General features: G+C 32.4%; 1 protein-coding gene across 3 annotated transcripts in view; it reads left to right on the top strand.

Moving 5' to 3' along the window:
* Nucleotides 1–15177: 15177 nt before the first annotated feature.
* Nucleotides 15178–19167, top strand: part of LOC142322627 (uncharacterized) — a 32837-nt gene continuing 28847 nt past the window's right edge. The window contains exon 1 of one of the 3 annotated variants that reach the window (XM_075361719.1): nucleotides 15178–15495. The gene's annotated coding sequence lies outside the window, so the exon portion shown is untranslated. Of the gene's footprint in view, nucleotides 15525–19167 lie in introns of all 3 variants that reach the window. The other 2 variants (XM_075361714.1, XM_075361707.1) reach the window with 2 other exon arrangements.

The following is a 19167-nucleotide window of genomic DNA, read 5'->3' as shown; positions in this document are numbered from 1 at the left end:
TACCAGCTCAATAAGCCTGACATGCCAGTGTTTCTATGGATTGACTCCTCGGTAACTCTCGCCTGGATCAACTCTCCTCCTTCTCGTTGGAAGGAGTTCGTTCGAAATCGAGTTGCTCTCATTCAGGAGATCACGCCCACTGCTCAATGGCGGCTCATACCCGGGAAGGAAAACCCCGCAGACTGCGCATCAAGAAGATTTTCAGCAGTTCAATGCGCACAGTTTACTCTTTGGTGGTCCGGCCCTCCTTGGTTCATTCAAAAGTCATCTCATTGACCTATGATCGAGGTTAGTCTTGATCAAGCTACACCTCTCGAGGAGGTCTCAGGGATCTCTCTAGCATCCTCTCGGTCACCGCAAGATTGGGAGTTATTAAACAAATATTCATCGCTCCCTCGACGATTGCGTATTACGGCTATCCGTCAACGCGCTCTTGCACGGTTCCGGCGCCTTCCCTGCTCCTCTCTGCTCTCGCCAATAACGCTGGCTGACCTGGAGGCCGCTCAGCTCCTCTGGGTCCGCTCCACTCAAGCCACCCATTCGCTGTTGAACTCAACCTTCTTGCTCAAGGCCATAAATTATCAAAATCGAACTCGCTCACCCGCCTCATGGCTTTGTTGATTGGAGTAGGGTACTCAGAATTGGTGGCCGTCTCCAGCACGCTCTCATCGGGGAAGACTCCAAGCATGCCACCATATCGCCTCGTCACGCTCGACTCTCTCGTCTGCTTCTCCAAAATGCTCATCTTCAGATTCTCCATGGAGCAACTCAGCTCACTCTAGCTCAACTTCGTCGTCGCTTCTGGATTCTTGGTGGCCGTGCGCCGGTTCGCTCTTTCATCTTGAACTGTGTGGTCTGTGCTCGCTTCAGGGGTCAAAGAGCTCAACAACTGATGGGTCAACTTCCTGCATGCAGGGTGAATCCCGCTCGTGCCTTTCTCTCCACGGGAGTTGACTATGCAGGTCCAGTTTCTATTAAGTCTTGGAAAGGTCGCGGACGTAAGGGCTGGTCATTTTTGGGTGCATGGTGATGTCAGCGGTTCACCTAGAGTTAGTTATCAGACTACTCTGCCGACGGATTCATCTTGGCATTCCGGCGGTTCATCTCGCATCGAGGTCGCTGTCAGTCTTTATCATCTGATTGTGGAACCAACTTAGTTGGGATGGATCAACAACTAAAACGGTTATTTTCTCGCGGGACTCTGGAACATGCAGCTCTATCGTCTGTGTTACTCAACGATGGCACTCAGTAGTCGTTCAGTCCTCCTGGTGCTCCCCATTTTGGAGGAAAGTGGGAAGCAGCCGTGAAATCAGTGAAGTTTCACCTTGTTCGCACAGCCCGGGACGTTGTGCTCACGTACGAGGAGCTCAGCACGTTTTTAACACAAATTGAGGCCGTACCCAACTCTCGGCCGCTCGAACCACTCTCAGAGGACCCGGACGATTTCTCGACGCTCACTCCAGGTCACTTTCTCATTGGGGAGGCACCCCCATCACGATACCAAGATCTATTCTCTGCACCAGCTTTCACTCGATGGCAGCTCATTTAACAACATCTACAGTCGTTCTGGAAGGTCATCTAGTTATCTTCAGCAGCAGCAGTCCATCTCCAAGTGGTATCACCTCACTCACGACATCTCAGTTGGCGCTTTGGTCCTGCTCACAAATGAGCGGTTTTCCCCTTCAAAATGGCCGCTTGCTCGTATTCTTGCTCTTCACCCTGAGAAGGATAGGCTCAATCGAGTGGTTACACTTAAAACCGTTATCTTTACTCTTACAAGACCTATCTCTAAGCTTGCTCTTCTGCCCATTTGCCTCCAATCCTGATAACACTAATAATAATTCTATGTTGCTGAACGAAGATCAACAACTCCGTGCTGTATGCTGGTGGAGAATGTTCAGTTTTTGGTCAAGGTCGCTTTACTTACTGTTAGCAGCTGTTTCTGTATTGTCGGATATAATATATAAAAACTAAAATTTGAAAATTTATAAGTAAAATGTTGTGCTTGCTAAGACTGATTGTGCTGTACGTTAATTATGTGTTTGGATTCCTGTATTTTTTTTATTTGTGAACGTAATGTTTATTCAATGCAGACTGTATTATTCTCAGTATAGTCTTCTGTTATTGTAGCATAAATATTATTTACTGTATAATTTTCTTTAGTTTAGTAGTTGATGGATGAACTCTTCTTGCGTTTCTGGTATAATTTTAAATTTAACAAACTTTAAATAGTGTTTATGTGCTGTATTATTTTTTTCCTCTTTCATAATCACTACCCAATCCAGACCATCAGATCCTCTCAGAACAAATTCACGAGTTACCTTTTTCAATAAAGAAAAATTCTCTTTTTAATGAAAACAATATCTTTTTAAGTAATCTTCTTTCTACCAGTATACTGAAATATTAACATTATTAGAGTATTTCCCATAGCATGCAATGTTTAAAATTCTGCAATAGCAATTACATATATATTATATTAAATAAAAACATTTTTATTTATTAGTATGCTAGAGTAAAATCTGTTTAAAAATAATAAAAGATTTATTTTGAAAAAAAAAATAATCAGACTGACAGGAAAACACTGAGCACTCTTTATCAGAAATTTGTTTACCCTATTATTTATTTATAGCCTTCAACAGTCACCGCTTGCAAACCACAGAAGGTGCTTTCCTGCGAATACAAATACTATTCTGCATCATTAAAACTTCTTGGTGTAAGCATTTATTAGTAACAAGTGAAGAGTAAATAATAAATGTGGATAAATATTAAATCCAGATTTGATTTCAAAAAGGTGGTAATGAATTTCATAATTTTCCTATGCTGGTCAAGTTATGCATTTCAGTTTAATCAATTTAATACATTTTATTGAACTAAAGATTTAAATCCATTTTGATTATATTTAAACCTTTTAATTTTAAGTTTTGAACCCAATATGGTCAATAAAAAATGCAACAACAAAAATTTGTAATATTAATATATTTGCATTACAATTTTGAAAAAAAAAATTCAAATTTTTGAATATTTTAATCGTTAAACACAATTTGAAAAACAAAATTGATTTTAAATAAATTAAAATCAAAATGTAAAAAATATCTTTTCTACTTATTTTAAAAGCTGGGAGCTCCCAAATTAAGGAATGGGGTTATTAAGTTATATAGTGACTTTATTGTTTAACAAAATACATTTTGAGCATCAAAAATTAAATACGAAAAATTATTATTTTTTTTCATTTTGGGCAATCCCAAAATGAAATTAAACCGAAATTATATAAGTGTTGGAGGAATTGAAGATAGTACTTTAATATTTAGGATATCATGAATAAGATTGTAAGTACAATTAATAATTCATGAGAAGAATGGAGAAACAAAGAATTAATTTATAGAGAGCAAAAAGCTTTAATATTTACTTCATTGTACGAAGTAAAGAAAGTATTGTGATCATGAAAAGTTTAGTTTTCAGATTTCAATGGAAATATTCATTTTGACCATTCCTGAATCCATTTTGACTAGTTTTGGCGTGACCTCTGTACATATGTATGTATGTATGTACAAGTATGTAAATATATGTATATATGCATATATATTTGCATAACTAAAAAATAATTAGTCATAGTATGTTGAAATTTTGGATTTAGGACTGTTGTAACATGTAGTTGTGCACCTCCCCTTTATATTGCAGTCGACTAAATCAAAAGTATCCAAAAAAAGGCCAAATTCAAAAACAATCTGGATTTTGGACTTTTTTTTAACTGCAGTAATAAGCCCTCATTGGGAGTTTTCAATGATATATCATAAGTGGTACTTATTTTCATCGGTTCAAGAGTTATAGCCAAATAAAATTTTAATTAATGAAATATTTGGATGTTACAACAGAAGGCACATTGGTGCAAATCAGATTTCATCTCTTTTTTAATTAATTTTTCTTTTATAACTTTTTTTTAAATTTAAACATATTGATTTAATAATTATTAACCTGTAATTGTAAAAAAGGTTTTACAATAAATAAAAAAAAACAAAATATGAAAAAATCAGAAGTTATAAGTGAAATAATAGGCATTATTACATATGTATATGTGTATAGATTCGGTGAAACATCTGATTATTTAATATTAATTGAAAATTATAATTTAGAATCGTATTATTTTTGGATTTTCTACTTTAATTTTATTTAATTGTTCTAGAATTTCTGTTTAATTTTATCTACATAAATGTTAACTATAGAGTGACTGAAAGATAAACCCTCACAAGAACAACATAAACACTGAGGGATGCATGCTCGATCTTTAATAAATTGCAAAAACTTCTTATCTTTTAGTTCATTACTCCTCTCATGTTATCAGACAATATTCTCCCTAAGTCGGAGTTGAACATATTTTGTTTGTTTGTTTTTTGTTGCCAATCATTTAATTGCTCTTTGGTTTGATGTAATTCTTCTGATCTTAATTTGTGTACACATTCTCTATTTCTCAAATTTTCTCTCTCTTTATATTTATCATCCTCGCTTAATTTTTTTATTCCTTCTTTGGTCTTAACATTTTCTTTCTCTTTATATTTATAATTTTCTTTTAGTTTTTTTATTCTTCCCTTGTTCTTAACATTTTCTTCCCCTTCAAAGTCATCTTCTTGTCGTTTTTTTGAGATATATTTCTTCCTGTTATCTTTCTTTTTCTTGTATGATTGTTTCTTTTTCATTTTTTATTATTCACCAAATAATCCAATAATAAAAAACTGAATATTTTACATTGCAAGATCGAAATTAACATTTGTACCACTATACAGGAGTTTACTAAACAGAATAGTTTAATTATTATTAACTTTTATTTATACGACACACCTGTTAATCAGCAACTCACGAAGATATGAATAATAGTGATCTAGTAATACGAGTAATAAAGAAACTTTTGTATGGCGCTTGTGTTTAAGCTGTTATTATGTCACGTAAAAAATATCGCACAATAAAAATGAAGGTATCGTCGGAAACTGCAATTATTTTTGTACTAAATGGATTGGTTAATTTTAATTACCGTCATTCGTCTGAAAATTAGGGCGTGAAATATGGAAAACAAACGATGTTTTGCACTTTTTTTGAGAACGTCAACTTTGAATTACTATAAAATCAAAACCGATCGAGATAAATATTTTCTATTTTTGGAAGTAGATTAAACGATTGTTTCTCAATAATTATAATTAAGATTTAGTCCAAATCTACTACTATCTAAGCGTACAGGTAGTTTCAAGTAAAATCATCATATTTCGGTTAACATTAGGTGTATAAAAAAGAAATTGCCGCTAATTTCTGCCATTATTTTTGTAGAATTCATATTTACACAGTTTAAATAATAAATATTCGTGTTATATGGTGAGGATCACTTACAGATCATAAAAAATGATTTAAAAACATGGTAATATATGATATACTGAAGAAGACGTCTCAGCGAGCGGTACAGTATGAACAACTTTGTAATACCTTCTATTTGTGTTCTATTCATGATTTTTTTAATCATGTACCACTACATGTATTAATCAATATTACATTAACTCAACTTCTTTCTTTATTCCTGTTTAGCTTCCGGGAAAACTAATTGACTTTACTATGACTTGAACGCTGGAACTCTCGAATTCCAAATCAGCAGATTAGGGAAGATGCGTTCACCACTAGACCAACCCGGTGGGTCAACTCAGACATTTTAGAAATAAAATGGGGACTGATCCAAGATGATGCAGGAAATTACATTCATAAATGCTACATTCATCTCAACAATTAAAAAGAGGAATACTTTTTCCAACCAGAGAAGTAGCATTTGATCTTCAAAGTTGATGTAGAAAATTACGTAAAATGTTTACAGTGTTTACAATGACAACTTCTGCACCTTTTACTCATTTTTAATAAATTCCACAAATTTTTTTTAAGGTGGAGGCTTTTAAAAAATTTAATCATTAATGAAGCACTTATGGTACATACAGGTGAGATTATCTTTGATCTTTCCTACAATACACTTGTAAGTGTCTGAAGTCATGTTAATAGGAGATGTCAATCAAATACCGTTCATCAACAAATCAGATAAATTTGAAGTAAAGTATTTCAGCATTAATAATGTTGTTCAAGAATCTCAGACATTGTATCCATCCTACAAATGCATTAAGATCATAGCTGCTCTTCTCTCCAACTATTATAAAGGTGTCTTGAATGCATGCAGCCATGTCCAAAATGAACTTACACTAGAGAGCTTAAATATTCTGGAATGTGTTAAAATTTACAAAGAAAAATACACAGTGTTAACATTAAACAATCTGAAAAGCATGACCTATGGGCACAAGGGTATGATGCATTAGCGATTCACAAGTACCAAGGAATTAAAGAGGAAGATATATACAATTCAACTTCACACTGCATACTGGCAATATCTAGAGATACGCATTCTATTGTTTATATCCCATCAAATATAAATAACACACAAAGCTCACGGGTACACTGAGGAAAGTCATTTTCACTACAAGAACTTTCCCAGTAAGAAACCCTCTTGATTTAACGAGTGCTTTGTAAACATAGCGGACATATGAACTATATGATAAAAATAACAAACCAACCACTAACCCTCCCTTTACTGTATTCTACAAAGTAAGAAGGAAACACTGAAAACACTATACTGTACATAAATCACCTTGACACTATAGAAAAACTTAAATTAGCTGAAATTGCATCTGCAAATTAAAATATAACTTCTCAGGGAAAATCAGGGAAGTTCAACACAACAAAAAGAAAGAGCATCCAAAAAACAGAGTCTTACAAACAGATCCTGACATTAAGAGAAATTCCTCAGCAGGAAATGCATCTAAAAAGTTTAAAGAAACAATAACATAATGGAATATAATAATAAACTTCTAAACAATGTCTTAGCAACAAATACCTGTAACATGAAAAAGCAGAACTCACACTAATCTCTTGAAAACAACCACTATTCTTTTTTAGGATAAAGACCAGGTACAAATCCAGAACAATCATAAATGCACAATGGAAGGGAAAAAGCTAAAGATCTTTCATCAAAAAGGGTAGATCAGCTGTCAAATAAAATCAATCTACGAAATATCTTATTCAAGGACATTAACCAAAGTTGTCATTCTTACTGAGCATAGACACTGAAAACGACCTAAAAACCACTAATTTAAATGGGTGTGTCCTCACTGAATATTATTTTTTTTGCCAGAACCATATGAAAGTAGGTGTATCCATATTTGTAATTCAACAACTATCAAATATGACTTGTGTGTCAACTCAAAAATCCTCAGTATTGAGGATTTACCTGTCAAGTTGCCACTGTAAAACTAATCATCAGCAAGAGTGACATTTTCATAGCTGGAAGATACAGATTACTAGAAAACTTTGAAGAGGCACAGGATGTGATCACAGAAGTTCTTGAAAGCTTGCCTGTATGGAAGAAAAATGCTATTATCATGGGGGACATCAGCATTGACTGCATTCAGCTCAGAACTAACATTTTTGTTTCGATAACATTTCATTAAACCCATTGTAAGGAAGAAATTCTACACCCAATAATTTATATCACAATCCTTTCACTCTCATAAGAAACAGTGCCTTCCAAAATGAAATATACCAAAGTGAACCCTAAATTCAAACAGAAAAAATACCAAAACAAGAAAATTCACCAACCAATCTCTCTTGCCCACCTTCTCTAGTCATTGAAAAAGTAGATTTAAACAGACTGCTGGACCATTTAAAAAGGAACAATCTTTATCCTCAAGAACAGCATACATGTTTTTTATTGCAGGATGTTCATCAAGAACTGCTGTTCCTTTTTAGTAGAACACTTTATTCAATGAAGCTGGAGGAATATCAACCACAATATTTTTAGATTACAGTAAGGTCTTTGACAGCACTTGCCATGTCAATCTACTTTCCTAGTTAAATACAGGACAACACTGCAGAATGGTTTAGGAATTATCTTAAGGGGTGGACATAACAACCAAAACTGGAGCAGAACACACTACACTGTTTGCAAAAAGAGATATTCTTCAGGGATCAGTTTTAGGCTTTCCTATACTTTATATATGTCAGTGACATTCCCAAATAAGAAAATAACTATTTCTATGTTCGCTGATGACACTGCACTGGTACTTAAAAATAAAACTGGAAATCAGGTCCTTCATAGCATTAAATATGGCCCAGCAGTATTCTGAAGCAAATATCTTGGAACTAAAAAAATTTAAAAGTCAGCAAATAATGCTAAGAAGAAAGAAGGTGATGAATCTGTCTGACATACAAAGAGTGGAGGAAGAAAAATGCCTTGGTGTGATAATTGATGTTGAACTCTTGTGGACTGCTCATACTGACCAACTGTGTGGGAAACTGAGCTGTTCCCTTATGTATTAATAAGGCTAAAACAAATCTGCACTATCAGCTAGTCAAGAATTGCTTACTTCTAACTTTCTGAATCACATCTTAGACATGGGCTAGCAATATGGAACAGTTCCTCTAAAACCAACCTACAAAGGTACTTAGTGCTACAAAAAGGAGCAGTTCACATTATAACAGGACTACCCCCACACGAATCATGTCTTCAAGCATTTTAAACAACAAGGGATCTTAACTACAGTTAAGACAGTTACTTTTACACAGATTTGAATACTAGATTGTGGATACTGGTGTTCTTTGGTGGTTGGGTTTCAATTAACCACACATCTATGGAATCGTCAACCTGAGACTGTACAAGACTACATTTCATTTACATTCATACATATCATCCTTATTATGTCTGAAGTAATACCTTAAGGTGGTTTCTGAGGCTAAACAGAAAATGAGAGAAAAGCATCACTTTATATACTTGAGAATACATTACATACAAAACAATAAGATCTTCATAGAGGAGCAGACTTCATAATTATAACACAAGATCAGTCAACAACTTTGCTCTCCTAATACACAGACTAACATTCTTTGAAAAACTGCCAACATTCACTGAATATCCTGAATTTATTTCCTGAATATTCTACCATCTGAGGTGAAGTCAACAGAAATAAAAATAAAATAAAACTATGGTTTTGCTTGCAGATCATTAGGTGCCTGCTCACTGTACATCTTAATACAAGTAAGCTTATTTAATTTTCAAAGTATAAACTGTCGCAATAGTGTGACTCATTTAAATAATAATACATAATAGTACATTTGAATAAAATAATAAATTTAAATATTGATTTCTGTTTTGTTGAATTTTTAATACTTTTTCTGTCACCTCCAAGACTATTATGAGGAATTTGATCATCGGATAAATGTTTTAGAACAACATGTAATCTTGCTTTCTTAATTCTTAATATTTTCAAAAAAATATTCCTGGCGAACAGGAGTCAGTGTATTACTATTATTATTATTAGCTAGAATAAAACAATCAGAAACGCTTTCTTTAACTGCTTTATGGTTATTTTTAGGCCTTTGCCAATTTAAAAGATTTATTTTACAGTGCTTATATAAAAGTGAATCTTGTTTGTTGAACAAAAATTATCATGGGACTTTTTTGCATCACTCAATAATAATACAACACTGAAAGCTTGGTGTAATGGCAGATTTTTGACATTACATTTATAATAAACAAAATGAAGCACATTCATGAGTATAATTCAAGGGAAACAAATCTTGGAAAAAACTCTTTTATTTATTAAGTTAATTTTTTATTAAAAGAGAACAAACATGTCTTTAGCAAAACATATATTATATTGTTTGATGGGTTAAATTGGAATATTGAATATTTATTATATAGAAAGAAAATGGTGAAAATGTACTAAAGTGACACAGTAATTTTTTTTTAATTCACTGTAATTCTTTTATGTATTACCCACAAAGGGGAAAAATTGGCCACTCACAACCAATGTGGTGAGAGACGCATTGTCAGACTGTGTGGTGGGAGTTCCTTGATGCAGTTGCTTTGTTCAACTGAGATCAGTAGATTACCTAAGGGAAAAGACTCCTACTGTGCTGCTGTGGGAAGCTAACCGAGAGATATGGCTGGCTACCAGCCAGATTAAGGCTCCAAACGCTTTAATGGTGAACAGGTACTTGCCGGCATTCAGTGGCCTATGCGTGGCAGCGAATTGCTGTCTTTGACGAGATAAATTTAATTATTGATAGTCATATGTGTTTTAGTAGTTGACGGGGTGCGCCTACCCATTTTAGTGATATAAGTGGGTGGTGGGATACGCAAGCGAGTGGTGTATGGCACCACACTTATTCCGCTCATGCTTTTAGATTAGCTCTAGGAGCTAGTTAGGACACTGGTCACTAAACTGTTTCGAGGCTTAGTAACAATTTGTGGCACAGACATTCGGTCTTATGTTTTAGGCTGACTGAATAGGTTGGTGGTGGGAGAAATGCCAAGCAAACCAAATGTGTTACCCATTGATTGCACTGATTATCTTTGTTTTTGAAGAGATAATCTGAAACCGAACCTCTTTATAGACTGCAACAAGCTCATATATAAGCATTTGCAATTCTCTTAAATCTTTAGCAAAAAACAGAATGTCATAGGGGAATCTTAGATTCATTAGTTGTTCTCCACTAATTTTGAACCCTATACACGCTTCTCATCCCAGTTCAGTTTTTTAAATACCATTTCTAGGTGTGTATATATATATATATCTTCGTGAAGGAGTGGTAGCATCTCAGCCTTTTATTTGTCAAGACCCGCAGATCGATAGGATAAAGAAATCAAAGGGATTGTCGGAATCAACTAGAGGCGTGGAAGGTTCGTAACAAAGAGGCATAGAGGAGACTGGAGGCTTACTTTCTCAGAGAGATTGATTAACAGGAGTAACTGTAAGAGAATGCATCCACAACAGATTCATACGTCTGTAAATAATAATAATAATAACCTGGAATGGAGGTCCCGGGTTCGAATCCCGATCAGGCATGGCATTTTTTAAATTCTACAAAATTTCATATCCCCACGCAGTAGTTTCAAGCTTATGTGGTGATATCATCAAGCTAAAAGATGAAATGAAAAAAAAATATCACAGTTATGATTTGATTTTTCATCCTATTAATTACTTTAATAAATGAACTTTTAATTCCCAGAAAACAAGGGGATTGAATAGGACTCGAACTTAAAATATTATTTATTTTTTTAACTTAAATTTCTTTCATTTTTAAGACTGAAAATTCATCTAAATGGAACATTAATATAGATGACATGAGATCCGTTTTAAAAAGAAGTTCCATGGGACAGATCCAATAAAATAATGATAAAACGGACTTACCATTTAATATTTACTAATTTCAACATCAGTGCCCAATATAAAGAAATCATCGTGCCAAATTTTATTCAACTCGGTCAATCAAGTCTGGAGATATCAAGGAAAATGTCAGGCCAATTTTAGTACATACATACTTACACAATTACGTACAAACATATATACTTCCAGATTTTTTCATTGCTAAATTTTAGTTTTTTTAGAGGGGATATTATGAAATCGTCAAGATCTCTAAAATCCCTAACACGTAAAATTTAACCCAGAAGCATACTTTCCCTTATATAGTAAATTATGTATCTGTATAAACTGTGCGTGTATATATATATATATATATATATATATATATATATATATATATATATACACACACACCCAGAGTGTTTCTAAAGTAGTGGGCTGGCTATACTTTTTCGGATTCTACTTGTAAAACTATACAAAAAATATCCTTCGAAAAAATGGCAATTCTCCTTCGTGCTCCCTTTGTCCACCATTTTGTTATTTTTATATAATTTATATCTCAAGTTCGGATAGAAGAAATAACATTAATATTTGGTCAGCGCATTGGTAATTTAAAATTAGCAAAAAATCAGGAATTAAATACCTTCGCAAATTAAAAAAAGACGGTCATGTTTATTTCTCAATCTGTTATATCTCCGTAAATATTAGTTTTATCAAAATTTATGTTATTTGCTAAAATATTAAGCCCTTTATTTTGAACAAAATGACATTTTATTTTTTTAAATTGGTTAACAAATTTTCTCTTAGTGCATTTGTTGTTGGTAAGTTTGTATGTTTGTTCTGTACACTATAGAAAGATTTCAACTAGGATGCAACAAATATAGAAGTAAACGGTTTTTTTTATCATATTACATGTGTATACAATGTAAAAGCTAAGTTAAGAGAGCAGTAAGGGCCTACACTTCCCATGTTAAATTAAGCAAATTTAGGTACATTTTTCTCAGAAACCATGAAAGCTGTGATGCTGAAACTTTAGTACAATTATAAGCAACTGGTATTAAAATGTATTACAAATTTCTGTTCCTGAAATTTTTTTTGTTAATTACTTAAAACATCCTATTTTTTTCAGCTTTTATCAATAAAACCTGTTGTACCACAGCTACAATTATATAATTTTACTACCACAGCTGGAGAACAGAGTAATTAATGTACCCTGAAAATTTCAGTCCTCGTTTTTTGGAGAAATGTGTACATTTTTAAAAAAAAATTGATTTTTCGGGAAATAAGCAATAAAGTTCACAAATTACATTTTAAGAGTAACTTACATTTAAAAAACATCCCTCCACCATATGCTGGCTCTTCTACTGCTTCATACTCATCTTCTGTTGCTTTTCTTTTCAATTTTCTTGCTGTCTTAGCTACTTTGGTCATATTTTGGACTGATTTATCTGCTTTTCTCAAATGCACTCGGTCAATTTCTTGTAGCACAAAAACTGACTTTCTACACAATTTGAGGCCTAATCTTTTGTAAATGTCTTATTTAGAACTGAAACCATCATTAAAAAAGAGTACTGGATAATACACACCTAATTTTAGTATTCAGTCTCACAAAAACATATCTTGGTATTTTTGGCCACATCACACTGTTAAAACTTTTATTTGTATTTTGTGTATATCCATATAAGTATTTTTTCAAAAGTGCAGAGTCTTATTTAGTGCAGGTTTACAGCTTCCTGAGTGGCTAGTTTTACTGCCACAGCTAATAACTTACTATATATTTCAAATTTTTTAAGAGGTAAGACCAAGTCTATCAGTAAGACTGAGTTAGATGTTTTAAAAAAAACTTTCACCACACTCAAACCTTTGTCAATAGACCTCATTAAACAAACAATTTTAATATCTATATCGTACTTTTTTGTGTTGCATAAAGTAGAATTGTAAAATCCAATTGATTCAAAACAAACATTACACTTCAATTTAGTTTTCACAATACTTACTTGCCTTCATCCAAAGTACGTAACTCAATATAATCTTCATTATTGCAAAACTTACATTTAACAAATTTTTGGATCATGTCACTAAATAAACTTACATAAAATTCCCTGTACCTGAGGTTTCATAGTTATCATACTCACTAAAAGAAAATTTTTTAGATGAACTGCTGACTTTTTCTGGCAAACTGGACTTTGCCAGCATGGTTAGGTGAGCAGATGTGGTTGTAGGCATAAAACAGAATTTGTATGTTTATTACAATGAAACTTTCTTTTTATTTAATATAATAATTTTGCCCTAGGCATTTTGTCAGAACAATCACTGCACAAATTACAAATCTAAATAAAACATCACTGACAAAATAAAATTGGCACCAATGACAAACACCTTTGTAAATTATGTTTCTGTTTACAAACACATGAAAGTAACATAACCTACAGGCCTAACAAACTACAAAAACAGGGCTGTGTTCTATTCAACAATTAGATACGTTCTTGCATACAAGAAAAAATGATTTATTTATGCAAAAATTACTTCATGAAGAATCAATCAAATTTTTATATGGCAGTAATTCACAAAAAAACATTTGTAATAATATTAATTTTTAATATACAAGAAAAATAATTATATGTAATTACTCAGAAATAAAGAGAAATGATGTTTTCTCTTGTGTGAAAATCAAAAAATTGGTTTTTTTCAACTTTTGCCCTGTTGTGCACCCCCTTAAGTAGTAACGTAAGCTGAAATCAAAGTTAAAATAGTTCCAGACAAAAGATTATCATAAACATGATTAAAAGTTCTTTGAAGTAAGTTATTAAAAATATTATGTTATATAATCTGATTTGATTTATTCCAAAAGTTAATTTTTTAAAATTACTAACATTGTGATATGGTCAAAAACAGGAAAAATGAGGAAAGTTAGTACATACAAAGAATAATTTTAATGTAATGATGTGATCATTACATTAAAATGAACAAAATTACATTAAATTGAACATGCCAAGTCCATTGTTTTGGTGATTTTTTTTTTGAAATTATTTACTTAGGTACCTTGGAATTGGATTTTATACATTACATAAATTTTGTTACAGTTGACTGGTATGATGTTCCGTGTAATGAAAGTGAAGAATTAAGGAAAATGATGGGAAAACCTTAATCAGAATAATAGTAAAAGAAGTAGTTACAGCTAATGTTCTTTCATGAAAATAGTAATGCAATGAAATAGTAATGTAAATATATGATGATATTAAAATATATTTTCAATTTAATATTTCCTTGCACAAGCTTCCAGTTTATGTGATGAATTAATCATGCAAAAAAAATAATTCTGCTGAATTCCATGGCAGAATGCATCTCAAAGTCTTTTATCTGGATGGTTCCAGGTTCAAACTCTAGTCAGGTATGAAATTTTTCATATACTATAAGATGTCCTATTTAAACTAACAAATGTCAAGCTTAAATAACGAATTAATCATATAAAAAAAGAAAAGAAATTACAGTATATAATAAAATTTTACCCAATGCAGATACATGTAATAATAGTGGTTTATGTTGTCTACAAATCTAACAAAATAATAGACTAAAAATTGATTTTTTTTTTTATACAAATAATTTTAAACTGTTCACATATATTAGAGAGTTGAATAAAATTCATCCAAACGTTAAATAGTAGGGGTACTTGCTGACCCCCATACAGAAAAATAACGAAGAGTAAACAAAAATTTTTTTAAAACGATAGCACAATCGTGAATTTAATGTATGGAAATGCTAGGATTTTTAATATTAATATCGGTTAACGATTCATATTTGCCACCACCAAATCCGAATTTATTATCTGTAAGCCAATTTTATTTCTTGAAAACTATTTTGACTTTTGAAAAAGGTCTAAGGTATTTAAGGTACTTTAAGCAAAATATAATATACATATAAAAAAAATATTTAAGGTAAAGACGACAAACCGATCGGTTTATTACGCCTCTAGAACGAAACAATGTGCTGCAATTTTGGTAAAACCGACATCTTGTAAAGCATGTTAATAAAATATACAGTATTCATTGATACAAAATTTACTTTTTTTTTGCCTGTTTAATTGTCAGAGATAATTATTGAAAAAGTAACTGATACGGAGTTTGTTTTAGAAGTGATTTGTTAATAATTGTAAAATAGATTGTGTATGTTGGCATTATCTAAAGAAAGATTTGTTGTTTAGTAGATTGAATCGTTTAGTAATTTGTTAATTTTTAGTGGTGTTAAAAAAAAAAATTGCAGAATAAATTTTTAGTTTGCCGCTGTAAGTTTTGTTTATTCTGTTCTTTTAAGGTAACTCATCTTGGTTCTGCAGTGATTTTCAGTGTGCAGTTTTATAAGTATGAAGTGAAATTTAATGTATGTTTGTCTGAATGCAAAATAATGGCTATAAATAACTATTCTTCATGTTCATGTTATTCTTTACCTTCCTTTAAACTGATAATGAAACTTACAATACTTCGTTCATAAGGCTAGCTTTTAAATTCCACAAACTTTTATCATTTCAGCCTATCTACAATATCCTGGTAATTTTGCCATATAGGAATGCCTAGAAAATTTTCTATAGTGTCTAGATTTCTAAAGTGTCTTTATAAATGCTGCCCTAGCAGCGAGTTCTACATGGTCAACAGAGAGTTAAAATGTTTCATCTGTGACCAGTTCCCTTATTTGTGGGTAAACAAAGTTTACTTCTATAATTTCTGATTTTTTGGGGGGAAATTTCTGCCTTATGTACAAAAATCCTTGACTGCTCTTTATAGGTTTTACAAAAGCTTTTACTAATCCCAGTTTGATATGAAAGTAATAAAAATATTTTTACCACCATATGAATAATGTTCTCAGATTTCTTCCATTGTTTTACTACATAATGTTGATCCCTAGCTCAGCCATCCCAGTCATAAATAAAACAACAGTATTTTGTATAACCTAACTGCATGCCTAACAAAAGAGATGTTACTTTTAAATCTCCATACACAGTTCAACTATGCTTTGTATAATTTACTCTTTCAGTAGCAGTTTTTCATATACGTTTCTTTAATATTCTATAAATTGATACAAAAGTATATTATTTCTATTGTGAAGAACTGCCTTTAAGCTATGCTTGGAGAAATCAATAAAAAGGTGCCACTCCTCAGGTTAATGAATTCACCCAAATTGAAACATAAGTTCAATATTTATACAGTAAACTTTTAAATTTTCTTCCACAAAGTATTAACAAAAATCTTTCTGTTCCCATTGATAGTCCAAGAGTTTAGTATTTTTTTTTTTTTTTAAAGTAAATTCCAACCTTGTAATCTTGAGCATAAAAGTTCAGCTTGATTTTTTGATAAATTTAAATCTCTTACCAAGACATGTAGTTTACTTTGTGATGTAAGGTGTGGCTCACTGAATTGTGATTCAAAGTCTGAATCATGGTTGTTTTCTTTCATAATGTCCACTTCTTCATCACGGGTTTCACAAAATAAATTTTTAGGAACCTTAGAAACTGAAATACATTCACTGTGAAATACAGGCCTGACTGCAGATAGCAATGAAGGATAGAGTACAATATGTTTAGACTTTGTACAAATTCCATACACATTAGTTAAGTAGAAATTATAATCTGTTACGTGATCCTTTGGATCACAGCAAACCTATAGGGACACTGAGTGGCAAGGCCTTTCATTCTCGTGGCTTTTAGCCATCCCTTTAAGTTGACTGTACAGTTACTACATATATGAGGAATGTGTGTCTTATACTAATCACTGATTTTACTTACAGTCAAAGCATAATTTATAAATTGTTTTAGTAAAGGTGAAATATGTTTTTCTTATGTGATTTTATTGAGTGAAATCACCACACACCTAACAAAAATTCTGAACCATTTACATATTTATGAGTTATTATGCGACTTCATTGTTCACTCACTTAAATGTAATTATATCGACTGAAAAGATTATATTATTAAAAGTAGTACTCTAACAAAGCCAACAAGCTTTGGGCTATTTTGAATTGTACAGACTTGATGAATTTTGTTCATGTACACTTCAATAGAGAGATATGATGTGATGTTTGTGTTATAACTTATAAGTTATTTTTTCATGGTTAACAACTGATTAATAGTGTTAAAAATATATACTGAATACATTAATATAATAATTTTTTTTTTTTTTTTTTGTCTTCAGTCATTTGACTGGTTTGATGCAGCTCTCCAAGATTCCCTATCTAGTGCTAGTCGTTTCATTTCAGTATACCCTCTACATCCTACATCCCTAACAATTTGTTTTACATATTCCAAACGTGGCCTGCCTACACAATATTTCCCTTCTACCTGTCCTTCCAAAATTAAAGCGACTATTCCAGGATGCCTTAGTATGTGGCCTATAAGTCTGTCTCTTCTTTTAACTATATTTTTCCAAATGCTTCTTTCTTCATCTATTTGCCGCAATACCTCCTCATTTGTCACTTTATCCACCCATCTGATTTTTAACATTCTCCTATAGCACCACATTTCAAAAGCTTCTAACCTTTTCTTCTCAGATACTCCGATTGTCCAAGTTTCACTTCCATATAAAGCGACACTCCAAACATACACTTTCAAAAATCTTTTCCTGACATTTAAATTAATTTTTGATGTAAACAACTTATATTTCTTACTGAAGGCTCGTTTAGCTTGTGCTATTCGGCATTTTATATCGCTCCTGCTTCGCCCATCTTTAGTAAATCTACTTCCCAAATAACAAAATTCTTCTACCTCCATAATCTTTTCTCCTCCTATTTTCACATTCAGTGGTCCATCTTTGTTATTTCTACTACATTTCATTACTTTTGTTTTGTTCTTGTTTATTTTCATGCGATAGTTCTTGCGTAGGACTTCATCTATGCCGTTCATTGTTTCTTCTAAATCCTTTTTATTCTCGGCTAGAATTACTATATCATCAGCAAATCGTAGCATCTTTATCTTTTCACCTTGTACTGTTACTCCGAATCTAAATTGTTCTTTAACATCATTAACTGCTAGTTCCATGTAAAGATTAAAAAGTAACGGAGATAGAGAACATCCTTGTCGGACTCCCTTTCTTATTATGGCTTCTTTCTTATGTTCTTCAATTGCTACTGTTGCTGTTTGGTTCCTGTACATGTTAGCAATTGTTCTTCTATCTCTGTATTTGAACCCTAATTTTTTTAAAATGCTGAACATTTTATTCCAGTCTACGTTATCGAATGCCTTTTCTAGATCTATAAACGCCAAGTATGTTGGTTTGTTTTTCTTTAATCTTCCTTCTACTATTAATCTGAGGCCTAAAATTGCTTCCCTTGTCCCTATACTTTTCCTGAAACCAAATTGGTCTTCTTCTAACACTTCCTCCACTCTCCTCTCAATTCTTCTGTATAGAATTCTAGTTAAGATTTTTGATGCATGACTAGTTAAACTAATTGTTCTGTATTCTTCACATTTATCTGCCCCTGATTTCTTTGGTATCATTACTATAACACTTTTTTTGAAGTCTGACGGAAATTCCCCTTTTTCATAAATATTACACACCAGTTTGTATAATCTATCAATCGCCTCCTCCCCTGCACTGCGCAGTAATTCTACAGGTATTGCGTCTATTCCAGGAGCCTTTCTGCCATTTAAATCTTTTAATGCTCTCTTAAATTCAGATCTCAGTATTGTTTCTCCCATTTCATCCTCCTCAACTTCCTCTTCTTCCTCTATAAAACCATTTTCTAATTCATTTCTTCCGTATAACTCTTCAATATATTCCACCCATCTATCGACTTTACCTTTCGTATTATATATAGGTGTACCATCTTTGTTTAACACATTATTAGATTTTAATTTATGTACCCCAAAATTTTCCTTAACTTTCCTGTATGCTCCGTCTATTTTACCAATCTTCATTTCTCTTTCCACTTCTGAACACTTTTCTTTAATCCACTCTTCTTTCGCCAG

This window comes from Lycorma delicatula, chromosome 1 (genome assembly GCF_047948215.1).
Source record: "Lycorma delicatula isolate Av1 chromosome 1, ASM4794821v1, whole genome shotgun sequence".
In the NCBI taxonomy this organism is placed as follows: Eukaryota; Metazoa; Arthropoda; class Insecta; order Hemiptera; family Fulgoridae; genus Lycorma; species Lycorma delicatula.
This window is presented reverse-complemented; position numbering and strand designations above follow the sequence as displayed.